The sequence below is a fragment of the Jaculus jaculus genome, chromosome 2 (assembly GCF_020740685.1).
Source record: "Jaculus jaculus isolate mJacJac1 chromosome 2, mJacJac1.mat.Y.cur, whole genome shotgun sequence".
Lineage (NCBI taxonomy): Eukaryota > Metazoa > Chordata > Mammalia > Rodentia > Dipodidae > Jaculus > Jaculus jaculus.
In genome coordinates, this window is record NC_059103.1 from 158,644,308 (window position 1) to 158,660,716 (window position 16,409).

The window sequence follows — 16,409 nt, forward strand, 5'->3', positions numbered from 1 at the left end:
GAAAGATTATTGCATCACAAAAGATAACAAGAATACCTGGAGGAATTCTGTTTTCTAGTAAAAGATAGAACACTGTTCCCAAGATGTGAGGCAAAGAATGAAAGTTATATTGTTAGCCAGATAACAATTAACACAATTTTCTGTGTACACTAGTGTAACACAGAAAACAGATAAGAGTTTCAGCTTTTAACTGTTGATGATATGATTAAATTTGTGTTAATAAAGTGCCATTATCTATGTTCTATGGACAATGAATTAGATGTATATAAGTACAAAAGGAACAGTGGGAAAGAAAATACACTTCTTTTGGTAGTTGGGGGAATGAGTGAGTAGATGAATTCCTGAATCATTTTAGAGATAAAGAAGCAACTGTGTAGGCTATGAAATATCTTATGGGTATTATGATTATCATTTAATTATAAATTAGTTACATAGTTTGGGGGACAGAATTGCAAGCATTAGAAACAGGGATAAAGAATGGGATAGAAGTCATTTTGTAGGCAGCCAGCCAGACTAATAGATCCAAAATGAATAGCAGTTATCTGTATGCTCTGTCAGAGCTGAGAAGCACAGAGATTTTATAGTAAATTGAAAAATCAAGTTTTGGGGACTAAAATACACAATGATCTAATTTCTAAATGTTCAAAAAGTCTAGATTTAAGCTGATTCAGCAGAAGGTAGGCTGGTCCACAAATATAAGGTAACCAATCCATTGTCTACCTTATCAGCCTATCAGAAAACCCACACATATATTCAAAGCAACTGTAGCACACAGCTTCCAGGTCACTGAGATGAATTTTCAAACCAGGTGCAGTTATGGAGGAAGAAATTTATTGATGCTTACAGAACCTTGGGAAGTTCAATAATGGCAGAAGTTGGTCTCTTAAAGGACCAAACAGAGAGAGAAAAAGCCACAAGACCAAACTCAAAGCCACACCACAAACAAACATGCTTCAGGAATGCCAGTCACTTTGCATATCTTTAGCCTGGAATTGCAAATTCACCACCACACCTTTGGGCTGGACCTTAAGATCCAGTATCACCCAGTGATAACCTCCACCAGTCAGGTGGCTGCAGATCCAAAATACTAACTAATAAAACACTAAATATATTGGAGGTCATGTATTCAACTACCACAGTAACATTTAGTAATACTAGCATACAAAGATAAACAGAAAGGTGTTTGTTGCCAAGTTCACCGTGCATACATCAGACACAGAGGAAAAATCTCATTGAAAGTATACAGTAAGGTCTGGGTTCCTGGGCACCAGCCTGTGTGTAGGCGGGACCAGCAGAGTAGAGTGAGTAGTCCAGAACCCTGTTTCCTGGCTCCCCTCGGCTCCCTGGTCTCCGTTCCCTGCACCACTCTGTGTGCAGGCAGGTTCTGTAGTGTAAAGTGAGTAGGCCAGACCCCAGTTTCCTGGCTCCTCCCAGTTCCATTCTCTGGGTTCCCTGTGTGAACAGTGTGCAGGTGGGAACAGTAGTGTGGAGTGAGTAGGCCAGATCTCTGTTTTCCTGGTTCCCCCTAGTTCTCTGGTTCAGGTTCCCTGAACCATACTGTGTGTGGGCAGGCTCAGTACAGAGTGGTAGGCCAGGTACATGTTCCCTGGCTTCTCCAAGTCCCCTGGTCCTGGTATGTCCCATTGTCCCTTGTGTGGGGAGGCCTGGTCCTTATGTGAGCTGTGGAATCAGGCCTTTTGCTCTGACATCCTGACTGGCCACTGGGTCTCAACATCCCTGTTCACCTGAGTCAGAGGGTGCATGGGAAAAAGAACAAAAACTTGCTTCCTCCTCAATAAAACAAACAAATCTCCCTAAAATGGGTAGACAACAATGCAAAGAAATAAAAATAAAAAAACAGAAAAAGGCAGAAAACTGAGGGTTCTCCACCAAGGATGCCTAGTCCTACAATGGAAGCATCCAGTGAAATCATAGAGAAATCAACAGAAATTCATTCCCAAAAGGAAAACACAATAACCAATGCGACCCTGATGAAAAACCATCCCTGAACTAGAAGCAAACCATCAAAGGACCAGAATTGTATCAATGAAATTGAATAGAATCGTCCCCTAGAGCATTCAGCTTTTGACAATAGGCTTAACATGACTGAAGAAAATATTAGAACCCTCCAAAGAGATAGGAATAACTTGGAGGTGAGTCAAGAAATGGAAGATCTCAATACCCAGTTGATTAAACTTAATGAAGACTTGATCAAATGTAAGAATGAATTTCAGGAAGCATGATAAAAATCAGAACTCAAATTGAAATCATACCTCAAGAAAAGGGGGGATGCAAAATAGCAAAATAGAAAACAAAAATCAAAAAGAAATTATAAAAAAAAAATTCTAGAACCCATCACCAATAAAGTTATTCACATGGAAGACAGAACCTCTGACCTGGATGACAAGACAGAATAAATTGATCAGGAGGACAAAAAATTTGCTAAGTTCAAAAAATTAAGTGAACAGAAAATAAGTGAACTATGGAATACCCTAAAATAATCAAAAATCCAGGTCATGGGTATACCAGACAGAGATGAAATCTGGGCCAGACTCATACAGAACATATTCAACAAAATTATTGAAGAAATTTTCCTGAATCTCTCAAAAGAGAGTCCCATCCAGATACAAGAAGCCCACAGAACACCAACCAGAGAGGGCCAAAGAAAAAAATCTGTCCAAAACACATTGTAGTTAAAACTCTTAACAATGAAAACAAAGATAGTGTGTTAAAAGCATGAACAGAGAAACAACCCAGAAGATATAAAGGCAATTCCATCAGAATTGTATCAGATTTCTCAATAAAAACCCTGAAATCAAGCCAGGCATGGTGGCTCACCCCTTTAATCTAGGCACTCAGGAGGCAGAGGTAGAATAATCACCATGAGTTTGAGGCCACCCTGAGACTACACAGTTAATTCCAGGAGAGCTTGAGCTAGAGTGAAACCCTACCTAAAAAAAAAAAAAAAAAAAAAAAAAGCAAACAAACAAACAAACAAAAAATTCTGAAACTCACAAGGGCCTGGAATGGAACACTTCAAAATCTAAAACAAACTATGGCTTCCAACCAAAGCTAATGTACCCAACAAAAGTATCCTTCATAATAGATGGTGAAAGAAAAACTTTCCATGAAGAAAGTGAACAGTATGATTGTATGAACACAAAGCCAAACCAACAGAGAATGCTCAAGGGAATACTCCACACATAACAGTGAAATGACCAATCTCAAGAGCTAGAAAGCAGAAGATCAAAATGTTATGGGGTCTGGTGTCACACAAGTAAGACCATCAACACACGAAAAGTGAGGCAAAGTTTTATTGGGTAAAAAAGAAAGGGATGGTCTGGTATACCAGGTCTGCCCACAGAGGGAATTCTTGGTGTGTGTGTGTGTGGGGGGGGGACTGTGAACTGTTCAGTGTGTCAGCTTTTATTGGAAATAACCACATTGTGGTGGATTGATTATGGTGTCTCCCATTAACTTGAGTGTTCTAAATGTTAGATCCCCAGCTGATGGAGAATTAACTGATTGGGAATTAATGCCTCCTGGAGGGAGCATACTATTGGGGGTGGGCTTATGGGTGTCATGGCCAGTTTATCCTTGCCAGTGTTTGGCACACTCTCCTGTTGCTATGGTACACCTTATGTTGCCCAGGAGGTGATGTCCACCCTCTGCCATCATTTTCCCTGCCATTGTGGAGCTTCCCCTTGAGCCTATAAGCCAAAATAAACCACTTTTTCCCACAACCTGCTCTTGGTTGGGTGATTTCTACCAGCAATGTGAACCTGACTGCAACAGTAAAGTGGTACTGAGGAGTGGAATTGCTGCTAGACACCTGACTATGTAACTTTGAACTTTTGGAGTTGATTTTTCAAGAGGAATGTGGAAGGATTTGAAACCTTGGTCTAAGAGATGGCTTGCAGTGCTGTAAGTACCACTTAATTGAGTATTCTGGTCAGAGCTGCAAGACCTGAATGCAGTAAGTACTATGGACTATGAGGTTTAGATTAGGAGGGTGAGAAAGAGTTTGCTTGGACTGAGCTAGCAGTTTGTGTGAGAAGCTTTCTCTTATGCCTGTGTCCTGATAAATTGTGCAGGGCTGCTTTGTGTAGAAATGAATAGGTATGAGCAGAGGTATATGGCACAGGAAGAAAATATTTGGGTAAACTTCTGCCCCTTCAGCTGCAATTGAGAGATTATAACCTTTGAGATTGGGCCAGCTGACCTGCATTGGGGCAAAAGGAAGAATTTAGACTCTTTTGAAGGGGACTGAGTGTTCAAGGAATGTCCTTTTCTTCAAAGTCTCTTTTATCCTCCCCCCCACCCCCAGATTAACACCCTACCTGGTATTATGGAGTATAAGAAAAGCAGGAAAGAGAGGGTAACTGAGTTTGTAACATGGTCTTGTGTTTTGGAAATGGCCATGGGCAGTGTGAAGCAGGATTGCCTGCAAGGAGACCTGATGGAGCCATGAGGATGAACCATGGATTACAGTGGAGCCCAGTAGAGATGGCAGGACCAAGAGATGGCTGTAAAGGAAAGCTGCCGGCCCCAATGAACTTTTCCAGGACTGTGAGTAGCCTAGCTGGAGGGGCAGAATTGGGACTCCAGAGATTTGTTTCTGGTTAGAATTATCAGACTTGGAGCTTTGTCACTGGCTAGAGTTGTTGAACTTAGAGCTGCAGAGTTTGATGTTTGCCCTGGTTGTTTTAAATCTTATATTGGCTGAATATTACCTCACTATGCCCAGTGGCATCTTTTTTCAGTGTGAATGTTTATTCTGTGCCATTATAGGTTTTGGGGGGATTTTCTTTTTGTATTATGGCTTAGTTAAAAGATCTTGGACTATGGGGATGGTTGAACATCATTGGGACTGAAAAAAATAAAAACTCTGGGGACTTTAAAAGTTGGATGGAATGCATTGTATTTTACATTATGTATGGATATGAGTTTATGGGGGGCCAGTGGTGGAATGTGGTGGTTTGATTCAGCTGTCCCTCATAAACTTAGGTATTCTGAATACTAGATTCCCAACTGATGGAGATTTGGGAATTAATGCCTCCTGGAGGAAATGTATTGTTGGATATAGACTTTTGGGTGTTATAGCCAGTTTCCCCTTGCCAGTGTTTGGCACTCTTTACTGTTGCTATGGTGCACCTTATGTTGGCCAGGAGGTGATGTCCACATTCTGCTCATGCCATCATTTTACTCTCCCATCGTGGAGCTTCCCCTCAAGCCTGTAAGCCAAAATAAACCTCTTTTTTCCCTCAAGCTGCTCTTGGTTTGGTGATTTCTAACAGTAATGCGAACCTGACTACAACACACATGATGTTAGGGAAAAAAAAAAAATCCAGGATGGGAGTTAAACCCTAAATCACAATTTACATGTGACAGTTACTACCAAAAATCTAAAAAAATAAAATAAAATAAGATAAAGGAACTTGTAAAAAGATCTGTTGGTCAGTTACAGGAAGCGCCATCTGGGGGGTGCCAGGTAGGCCTGTGACCAGGAGTCCCACTTATCTTAAGGAGTTTGCTCAACAATGCAGGCCCCAGGAAATGTTATTCTTTCAAGCAGAGCCTCTTGTTTACCTGCTATTAGCAGAGCCTCCTGTTTTTCTCCCATCAACAGAGACTCCTGACTTCTATATTTCTCTAGGATAGGTATAAAGAAAATAGAGAAATATAACATTTTGCTCTTTTTACAACAACAGCCAAAAATAGACCAGGCTCAACATAGTACAAAACACAGGAAAGCACCGAACCCCATAAAACAGCTCATCATGACAGAAATTAATTCAAACCTTATAGAAATACCCTTAAATATTAATGGCTTTAACTCACCCACCAAAAGACACAGGTTATCAGAGTGGATCAAAAAAACTTTACACTCTATCTGCTGTCTTCAAGAAACCCACCTCACCACTAAAGATAGACACCTCCTCAGGGTGAAAGGTTGGAAAATGATAATCCAAGCAAGTGGAAATAATAAAAAAAATGAGGGTGTTGCTATATTAATATTGGATAAAATAGACTTCAAACAAAAAGCAATTATAAAGGACAAGAAGGCCACTTCTTACTCATCAAGAGAATGATCCAACATAAGCTCATCACAATTATATATTTATATATATCAAAAACAGGCGCACTAACAGTTTATAAAACAAAATCTACTTGACAATCAAACAGAAATAAACACCAACATCATCATAGCTAGAGATTTTAATATTCCGCTGTCATCAACAGGCAAGTCATCCAAGCAGAAAATCAATAGGGAAATAATAGAGCTCAAAAACACCATAGATCAACTAGACCTAACAAAGCTCTACAGAACTTTCCATCTTAACTCTACAGAATGCACATTCTTCTCAGCAGTCCATGGAACCTTCTCCAAAATTGACCATATATCAAGCCACAAATCATGTCTTTATAAAGTCAGGAAAACTGAAGTAACTTCCTGTATCATGTCACATCATAATGCTTTAAAACTAGAAATTAACAACAAGGGACACATCAGGAACCCCACCATATCCCTGAGACTAAACAACACACTTAAACAATGAATGGGTCATGGAAGAAATCAGAAAAGAAGTTGTAAAATTCCCAGAATTGAATGATAAAGAAAATGCAACCTACCAAAACATATGGGACACAATAAAGGCAGTCCTAAGGGGAAAATCCATAGCCTTAAATGCCTTCATTACAAACACCAAGAGATTTCAAATTAACAATCTGACTGTCCACCTAAAGTCACTGGATAAACAAGAAAAATCCAACCTAAATAGTTCCAGATAGAAAGAAATAATTAAGAATGGAGCAGAAATTAATGAATTGGAAACTAAGAAATTAAACAATTAAAAAATGATGTAACAAAAAGCTGGTTCTTTGAAAAAATTAACAAGATTGAGAAACCCCTGGCCAATTTGAACAACCAAAAAAAAAAAAAAAAAAAAAAAAACCTAAAAAAATAAAAAAGAGAAATTTCAAATTAACAAGATCAGAAATGAAAAAGGAGAGATCACAACAGACATCAATGAAATTGAAAGGATCATCAGGCACACTCCCAAAACCTCTGCTCCACAAAACTGAATATTTGGAAGAAATGTATGAATTCCTAGATATATACCACTTACCAAAACTAAACTCAGAGCAGATTAATCTCCTAAACATACCTATCACATCCATGGAGATTGAAAAGGTAATGAAAAACTTCCCCAGAAGAAAAGTCCAGGACTTGATGGCTTCTCAGCTGAATTCTATTAAACCCGCATTTAAGAACTGAAACCAATTTTTCCCAAACTGTTTTGCATAATCATAGACCATGTAATCCTCCCCAACTCCTTTTATGAAGCTAACATCATTCTAATATAAAAGGCAGACAGAGATGCTGTAAGGAAAGAAAACTACAGACCTATATTCCTAATGAACATAGATACAAAGATCCTGAACAAAATCCTTGCAAACTAAATTCAACAGCACATCAAAAGCATTATCTGCCTTGATCAAGTAGGCTTCAGCCCAGGGATGCAGGGATGGCTTAACATACAGAAATCAGTCAACGTAATACACCACATAAATAAACTTAATCATAAGCATGACATGACTATTTCAATTGATGCAGAGAAGGCCTTTGACAAAATATAACACCATTTCATAATGAAAACACTGGAAAGAAAAGGCATGGAGGGTTTATTTCTCAACACAATATACACTATATATAAAGCCTCTAAAGCCCAAATAATACTTAATGGGGAAATGCACAAGGAGTTACCACTGAGATCAGGAACAAGACAGGGGTGCCCACTCTCACCACTGCTCTTCAATACAGTAATATAAGTATAAGCCAACACAATAAGTCAAGAGAAAGAAATAAAAGGGATTCAAATTGGAAAGGAAGAAGTCAAGTTAGCCCTATTTGCAGATGACAAGATCCTATATATAAATGAACCAAAAGTCTCCATCTTAAAACTTCTAAAGGTGATAAATTCCTTCAGCAAAGTGGCAGGATACAAAATCAATGCAAAAAAATCAGTAGCTTTTTTATATGCAGTGGACGAATACAAAAAGAAAGAAATCAGTGAGATAGTACAATTTTCAATAGAACAAAAAATAAATAAATAAATACCTTGGAATAACATTAACCAAGGATATGAAAGATAATGAAAACATTGAGAAGATAGAAAGACTTCCGATGTTCCTCAATAAGTAGAATTAATATTGTGAAAATGGCAATTCTACCAAAAGCAATATACCAATATAATGCAATACCAATAAAATACCAGTATCATTATTCACAAAGATTGACTGCTGCCCCCACAATACATGATCTACAATGCTGGTGAGGTTGATCTCATCCCCAAAGAGAAAGGTCTCTTCAGAAAAGGTGCAAGGAGGAGGAAAAGGATGGTACTGACATGTGATGCTTACATACAAATTATGTCCATATCTAGAAAAAAAAAATAAAGAAACTACAACCACAAAAAAGAAAGCATGCTGTGAGTACAGAAGAGTAAGTATACAGTAAATATGCAATAGATACCAAGAAATTGCACAGCATATCATTTGGGGGAGAGTGAAATTGATCTTTAAACATACCTGTAAAAATACTCCAAAAGGAAATGGAGAAATGCCTCAGTAGCTAAGGTACTTACAAAGCCTAACAATGCAGGTTCAATTCTTCAGTACCCACAAAAAGCCATATGCACAAAGTGGTACATTCATCTGGAGGTTTTTTTTTTTTTTTTTTTTTGGCAGTGGCTATAGGCACTGGCTTGCCTATTCTTTCCCTCCCTCCCTTTCTCTGTCTTTTTCTTTTTCTCTCACTCTTTCCTCCTCCTTTTGATCTCTCTTGATACCTGCAAATAAATAACTAAAACCTCAAAATAAATGTATAAATTTAACTGTTCTAGTTTGTAATAGGCTTGTCTATTTCCTTTCCATCTTCAAAATCACCCCCCATGTCAGGTTTATATAAACATATATACATATATATATGTATATATGCCTGTGTGTGTGTGTGTGAGTATATACATATATATATATAAATATATATATAAAAAATAAAATATATATATATATATATATATATATATATATATACATATATATATACTTAAATATTGAAACATTCCACAAATTACCAGTATGCTGCCCTGGCTTTGTCTTCTTTCAAATTGGACTTACCCTACTTAGGCCAGAAATATGTGTCCTAATTGAACATTTTCTTTATTTACCATATCTGCTTCTCATATCATGACTGCTATCAGTTACTTACTAAAGTGGTTTAAAATTTTGTAACCTTGCATTTAATAAATGACAAAAATTTTACATATCTACCTCTGGAAGCTTATATTCCACCCTCCTAATCACCTTATCTAATCTCTTGACACTACTATAAATTAATCCTGGGTCACCTCTTTTCCTTTTGGCTCACATGTCTGTTGTTCCACATTTAGTCGTGTACATTAACTGAGTATGCTTTAGTTTCCTGATTTTTTTAAAGTTCTTTCTCTTTTAGTATTTATTTATTTATTTATTTATTTATTTATTTATTTATTTATTTTTGCCTCTGACAACATTTAGAGTATGGTTGTCATGTGAGGATTTAATAAAATTATGATGTGGTAGGCAATGACTTGTGGTGAATGTGAGCAAAGCCTTATCATACTGTGAACACGGCCTGTTCAGGAAATTACTATATGGGAAGCTTTTGAATTCAAATCTTGAGTAAAGTACATCACCGTAGATGGTTCAGTTTCTGTATCTATAAAATAAGGATAATTGACTTTTCCACCTAACAGGTTTGTAAAAGGAGAGTTCCATAACATTAACCCTACAAAAGAATCTCAGACAATAACACAAGATACCTCAACAAAAGTGGATAAGCATTGTACATTTCATATTACTACAATTATTTATTTAACAAAACTATTTTAGGTAATAGGCTTAATTTCTTGAAAAAATATTCATATATTTTCTATAGAAGTTTGGAAAATAAAATGAACAAATATTGTGCCTCTATCATTGCATGCTCTGAAAAGGTCTTATAATTCTCTCTGTATAATCACAGAATATCAGAATATAGGATGATTATATATATATCCATATATATATATATATATATATATATATATATATATATATATATTTGTGTGTGTGTGTGTGTGTGTAAGCGAATATATGTACAAAACTTGAAACCTGACATATCATGCTTAATGCATATATTAAAAAGTCTGGATGTTTACACATTCAGTTTTTAAAACTGTTAAATCTTGCAAGTATAATGTCTGTGCAAATCACTAGTTTAGAAACTTGCACTGTTTTATTTTCTATAAATATGATTCAATAAAATTTAATAAATATGATTCAGAGACCTTTTTAATAGCAAGTCTTTTTTACAAATATGATACAAAATTTCAATGTTAGCTTAAAATAATTCCATCTAAGTGGATTTCAAGATTTATACTGATGAATCATGAGTTCTGTGTCACTCAGTGATGTTATTAGATAGACAATCTACTAAACACTGCTAAACTCCTTCCCCTCTTACTCATAGGTATAGCTTATTTATGTTTAATTTTACATGTCATACTAGCTCATAGAGAAAATTTAAAGTCTGAAGTGGCTTGGTTTTGTGATCCTCAGAGATTTCAGATATGGAAAACCTCTACTGAAAAGTACTACATGGTTATCTTTTCATGCATTTAAAATATCTTAACCTATCCAGTTTTTACTGTTTCTCACAAAAGTACACTGGAACTAATAACACTGGCATTGGTGTAGGGAAGAACATAAAATGAAGTAACAACAGTGCCACCATTCGATTATGTGTGATCTATTTCCTGGTGTGCATGTCACATTGTTGATGCCTTTGAATTTTCCAAAACTCAAAGCAATGATCAATTGCAAAGGCACACGTCAATAGGCACAGAATTGCCTCATAAAAAGCACAAATAATGCAAGTCATAGTGGTGTAAGCTTTAATCCCAGCTCAGAAGGATTACAACTTCAAAGTCAGCCTATAGAGTGAGTTTGAGTCCAGCTCTAGATCTCCAGTGAGACCCTGTCTCAAAAACACCCTGTAGTTTCCTAGCTCAAACTGCTTCTTTCCATGATCCTGTGACCCTGAATTCATTCATTAGCCTTAAGTTCATTACTAAAAACCAAAGAAGCAACATAGACAAGATAGAATAGCGAATGCTTAAAGTACATATTAAATTGCAAATAAATCAAAGTGTTCTTTCATTTTTTGTCTATGAATATATTCTATTTGCTGCTTTCTCCAAAGAAACAGAACAACCATGCCAAACTAATCTCCACTTACAGATCTCATATTCCCTATGGTTATTAGTTATTAAGTCTCTTTTACACTAGCAAGTACCTGATATGGAATGAATTACAAATACACAGACACTACTGATAAAGATATCAATGATACTAATATCTTCAACACTTCAATACTGACGACTTCTAAGTATAACTTCATGTAACCCTTCTCTCCAAAATCCGGAAATGCCTCATATTTTCTATCATACTTCTCTATCAAGATTATTACATCAACCAGAATTTAAACATTTTATCACTGATGTTTCGTAAAAAGCACTGGCAATATATTTCCACTATATGTCATATAAAACTCCAAAATTGGAATTATATTAAATAAATAAGTAGTGTTTTTGTTGGTCTTAATTAATCTACAATCTCCACTTCTGACTAGTTGCATCACAAAATGCATTTTAGACATGACCGTGTTTCTCTGTCTTTAGCCTTAGCAAGGGACCTCAACCATTTTCTTTCCCAGCTTGTAATATTTTTGGTATCAAAGTGAGCCAGTTCAAAGACATGAGTTGCCTCTTGATATCACCTCAAGAAAAGTTTTCTGATGACATATTTTTGTATTTCAATTGAAATTATGACTATATTTCTGGTATCTGTGACTCCTGAAAAATATCCTCTGGGCTCCAAAAACTTGGGCAGCTCCACCCCTCCAGCTATGCTGAGTGTTGCCCTTTTCATGGACCTGATCCACTCTGAACCCACAGCTTTTCTCAGTAGATGTCCAATGGTCCTAGCATCTACAACATCATGGGGGCTCCACTGCAACGAATGGTTGACCTTCACAGTTTCATGCAGTGGCCATGCAAGGACTTCTTAGAAAGAATATGCCCCTTCCTTTACCCTCATGAGATTTCTATGTGGATGCATGTAAAAATTGAAGGTAGTACATGAGAGCTTCAACTTTTATGAACCATTAAATATAAGTTACCAGCAATATAATGACAAATTATTATGACAGCAAATATTGCTTATAATTTCCTATGCACTTAAATATAACCATCAATGTCATGATATTGAAATCAACATATTATTGTGATTTAATTATTAGGCACCACTTAAATTAATTAAATGTTCTGAGTAATGTTTTTAGTATGAAAGAGATCCAGTTCAAAAACATGAGTTGCTTCTTGACATCACCTTAAGTGCCTTTGTCTAAAATAGCTCTTCAGTCTCCTTGATGTTTTTGACCTCAGTCCTTGAGCGCTGTGAGATAGCTGTTTGTACATAAATCTGACTTGCATGTTATTGTAATAATTAGATTAGCCTGTACATATCTAGCGGGATTATCTCAAGGCACTGGTATAACCATCTATCAGGTGATAGATGACATCAATCTTTATCTACTCATGGTGAAGTTACTTTAATCACTGGCTTAAGTGTTGTGGGCAAGGCTTATGCTGAAAATTAAGCAAAAGTGGAAATATGAATGAAAAATAGAAAAAAAATAGTATATTAGCAAATTATTTAATTGTTTATTGGTAATTCAAAGAAATCACCTTATTATAATGCATGCACACACACAAACATATATATGGCACAGAACTAACATTCAAAATAAACTGCAAAAAGGTCCAATGATAACTTATGAACATTACACTTTAGAAACTTAGAAAGCATGTAAGTCATAAATTAATATGTAGCTTGTAATATTTATGAGGCACTATCATATAAGGTACTCTGGCATTTGAGTAGACAATAAAAGCAACAAAACTCTTGATCTTCATATATGTTTCAGCACTGTGAAGTGAGGAAACCATTAAATAATAAATAAATATGCTTAGTGAGAAGGGTAAATATAAACATGAAGCAGAATGGAAAGCTACAAAGGGAAATATAGAAAGGTGGATTGGGACAGGACAGCCAAGCCCAAGTTAATTTATGAACATGACATTTTGAATAAAGATCAGAGAAAAAGCCATTGTACTTCCATCAAATTCCATAATCTGACATTGCAGTAAAATCAAAGCAAATGATACTATAAACTTCTAAGGCAGACACAAGAATAATTTAAAACACACACACACACACACACACACACACACACACACACACACACACACACACAAAGGAAGCATATCCAGTAGGCTAGAATGGAGGAGTAAAGCATGGAGTAAAATAAAGTAATTAAATTAAATAAAAAAAGAAAAGTCCAGAGAGCCAAAAATCGTATGCTATATTGTGTTTTCCTTTGTGTAATGCATTTTTATTTGTTCATATGTATGCACTTTATGTGTAGGCTTGAGGTTTCAGTAACTCATTCATTTGGCAGATTCCTACAGTTGTCTGCTGTATATGTCTCATACACACACACACACACACACATAACTATGCAGCAAGTAGTCATTTTTTTAGTGAATCAGAAGAAAAAAAAACTTAATTATGAGCAATATAATTATAAAAATTAGAATATACTGACAAAGAGGCAATGGGCCATTCGAGCAGAACATGCTCAAGGGCCCAGGAAATGTCTGAGGCTTCTCTTAATAGGACTTTTAGGGAATAAAGGACCAACTGCTATGGGCACAATTTGGGTGTTCATCCCAATAAAATTTTACTATCTTTATTCCAATGCCATGTGCATATTGTAGATATTTGTTATGTCTTACATTTTACTGATGCCAGACCATGTTAGGAACTACATATGAGAGAGTTTATGCGGTATTTGTCTTTTTGAATGACCCCACTCCACATGATTTTTTCCAATCCCTCCATTTTCCTACAAATTTGATGGTTTCATTTTTCCTTACCGCTGAGTAGAATTCTATTGTGTATATATACCACATCTTCAGTAACCATTTATTTGTTGATGGGCATTTGGCCTGACTCCAGTTCCTGGATATGGTGAATAGAGCAGTGACAAAAATGGTTGAGCAAGTGTCTCTGTGGTATTAAGTTGAGGCTTTAGGATATATGCCCAAAAGAGGCACAGCTGGGTCTAACAATAGTTCTATTTTCAGCCTTTGGGAATCTCCGTACTGATTTCCATAGTGGTTGTATGAGCGTGCACTTCCACCAGCAGAGGATGACATTTCCTCTTTCCCCACATCCTCGCCAGCACATGCTGTCATGTGATGTTTTGATGGTTGCCATTCTAACTGGAGTGAGAAGAAAATGATAGTCACTTAAATTTGCATTTCCATGCTGTATAGAGAGGTTGAACATCTCTTTAGGGCTTTTATAAAATTCTTTTTAATTTTATACATATTTTCTGTCTTTATTATTATTATTAACAATGTATTTCATAAGGATACATCATGTGTTGATACCCTCTTATCTCTCATCCCTGACCCCATTCCATTGGGGCCACATATCAGTGGGGTTGCAAGCATTCCAAAAATTGGCAGAGAAATGAATAGAGAGTTCTCTGAGGAAGAATTACAAACGGCTGACACACACTTAAGAAAATGTTCAACATCCCTAACAATTAGGGAAATGTAAATTAAATAACCGTAGGATTCCACCTTACTCCAGTAAGGATGGTAATCATTAAAAACATCTAACAACAACAAATGTTGGTGAGGATGTGAGGAAAGAGAAACTCTCATCCACTGTTAGTAGGAATGTAAACTTGTTCAACCACTATGGAAACCAATTTTGAGGTTCCTGAAAAGGATTAACAAAGAGTTCTACTCAGCAGTAAGAAAAAACAATGCCAAGAAATTTCTAGGAAAAATGGACAGACTTGGAACAGGTCATACTCAGCAAACTCAGACAATCATAGAAAGACAAATGCCACATGGTGTCACTTATCTGCTGTTCCTAACCTGGACCCACTTGAGCTGCTGATATGCCTGATAAAGAACTCAAGGCCCAGATAATAGGAATGGAGGGGTTTGGGTGTAGGGGAAGAGGAGAGAGGAAAACAAATAGAAAATTAAATTCAAAATGAACTGGTATAATAGAAACCTCTCTCCTTGGAGATAGCATAAAAGATAGAACCCTCAAAAGGAAAAAGGGGGAACACCTGAAAAGTAGGGTCTTGGTGAGGAAGGGATGAAGCCTAAGCTTAAAAGATTTCTTTCTTTCTTTTTTTTTTTTTTTTCTGTCTCTTGCCTATAACTCCCAGTACCAGAGATTGGTTGCTACCCACATTTAATTAGTTATCGGACAGACCTATGAGGCCCCAAATCAAGAGAGCTTTCTGTCAAAGCACTTGATTACTCACCTGAGGCAAAAGCTAAGACCCTGTTGCTGAGAACACCATATGCTACTCACACAGAGCATGGAGAGACCTGGCTGGAATTCGTAAGAAAGCCACTTCCCAAACAGCTTGTTTAGGGCTGCCAAGTACTACATGAGCTACTGGGGGAAATTTGCCAATAAAGGTCTGAACAACCAGAGGTCGAAGCTACTCAGAAGTAAACACCCTGATAGAATGTACACGCCAGTGCCATTGCAGCATGGAGCCTCAGTTTCCTGATTGGCTAAGAGATCAGCTCAGTGTAAAGAAATCCATATCTGGAATTTGGTACCAGATCAGAATCCTATGGAGACAAAGATTATGTTCTCCAGTGTCAAGCTCTCACTAGTCTTTGGCTAAAAGAAGGGTTACATACATCAACTTCTCCCTGAATTAATAATGCTTATTCTACTTACTATGCTGACTTCACTCTTGGTTGGAGAATCTGTTCTTTTGAAGAAGGTAGCGAGACCAGAGGAGATAAACTACACCTCACACTTCAGTCAAGCCACATCTGAAACCACAGAGGAATTGGGGAGATAAGCATGAGCGCTGCTTCCATGCTTAACCTGATAATCAGCACCAGGGTGGAGGAGACAGACCCTGAGGACACTCAACACCTACCAAAGTAGAGATCGAGAAGCTCCTAAAAACTCATCACTGAAGCAGATTTAATACTCACCTACTGTGACTCAGGGAATTTTGCAGAAGAGGAAGGAGAAAGATTGTAAGAGCCACAGGTTGAGACATCATGCCCGGAGACATTCCCTCTCACGCCCCCCCCCCCCCCAAATAACTAACTGCTGCTCCCACAATGAGTAAAACAGCTAGTTACTTCTATGTATCACCATGTGTGCTAGATTAAAATAAAATAGACTTCAAAATATTTTAGGCT

The 16,409-nt window shown here is 36.9% G+C and overlaps 1 protein-coding gene across 2 annotated transcripts in view; it reads right to left on the minus strand.

The window, feature by feature from the left end:
• Mmp16 (matrix metallopeptidase 16) overlaps nt 1-16,409 on the minus strand; it is a 306,078-nt gene that overhangs the window by 165,516 nt on the left and 124,153 nt on the right. The window lies entirely within an intron of this gene.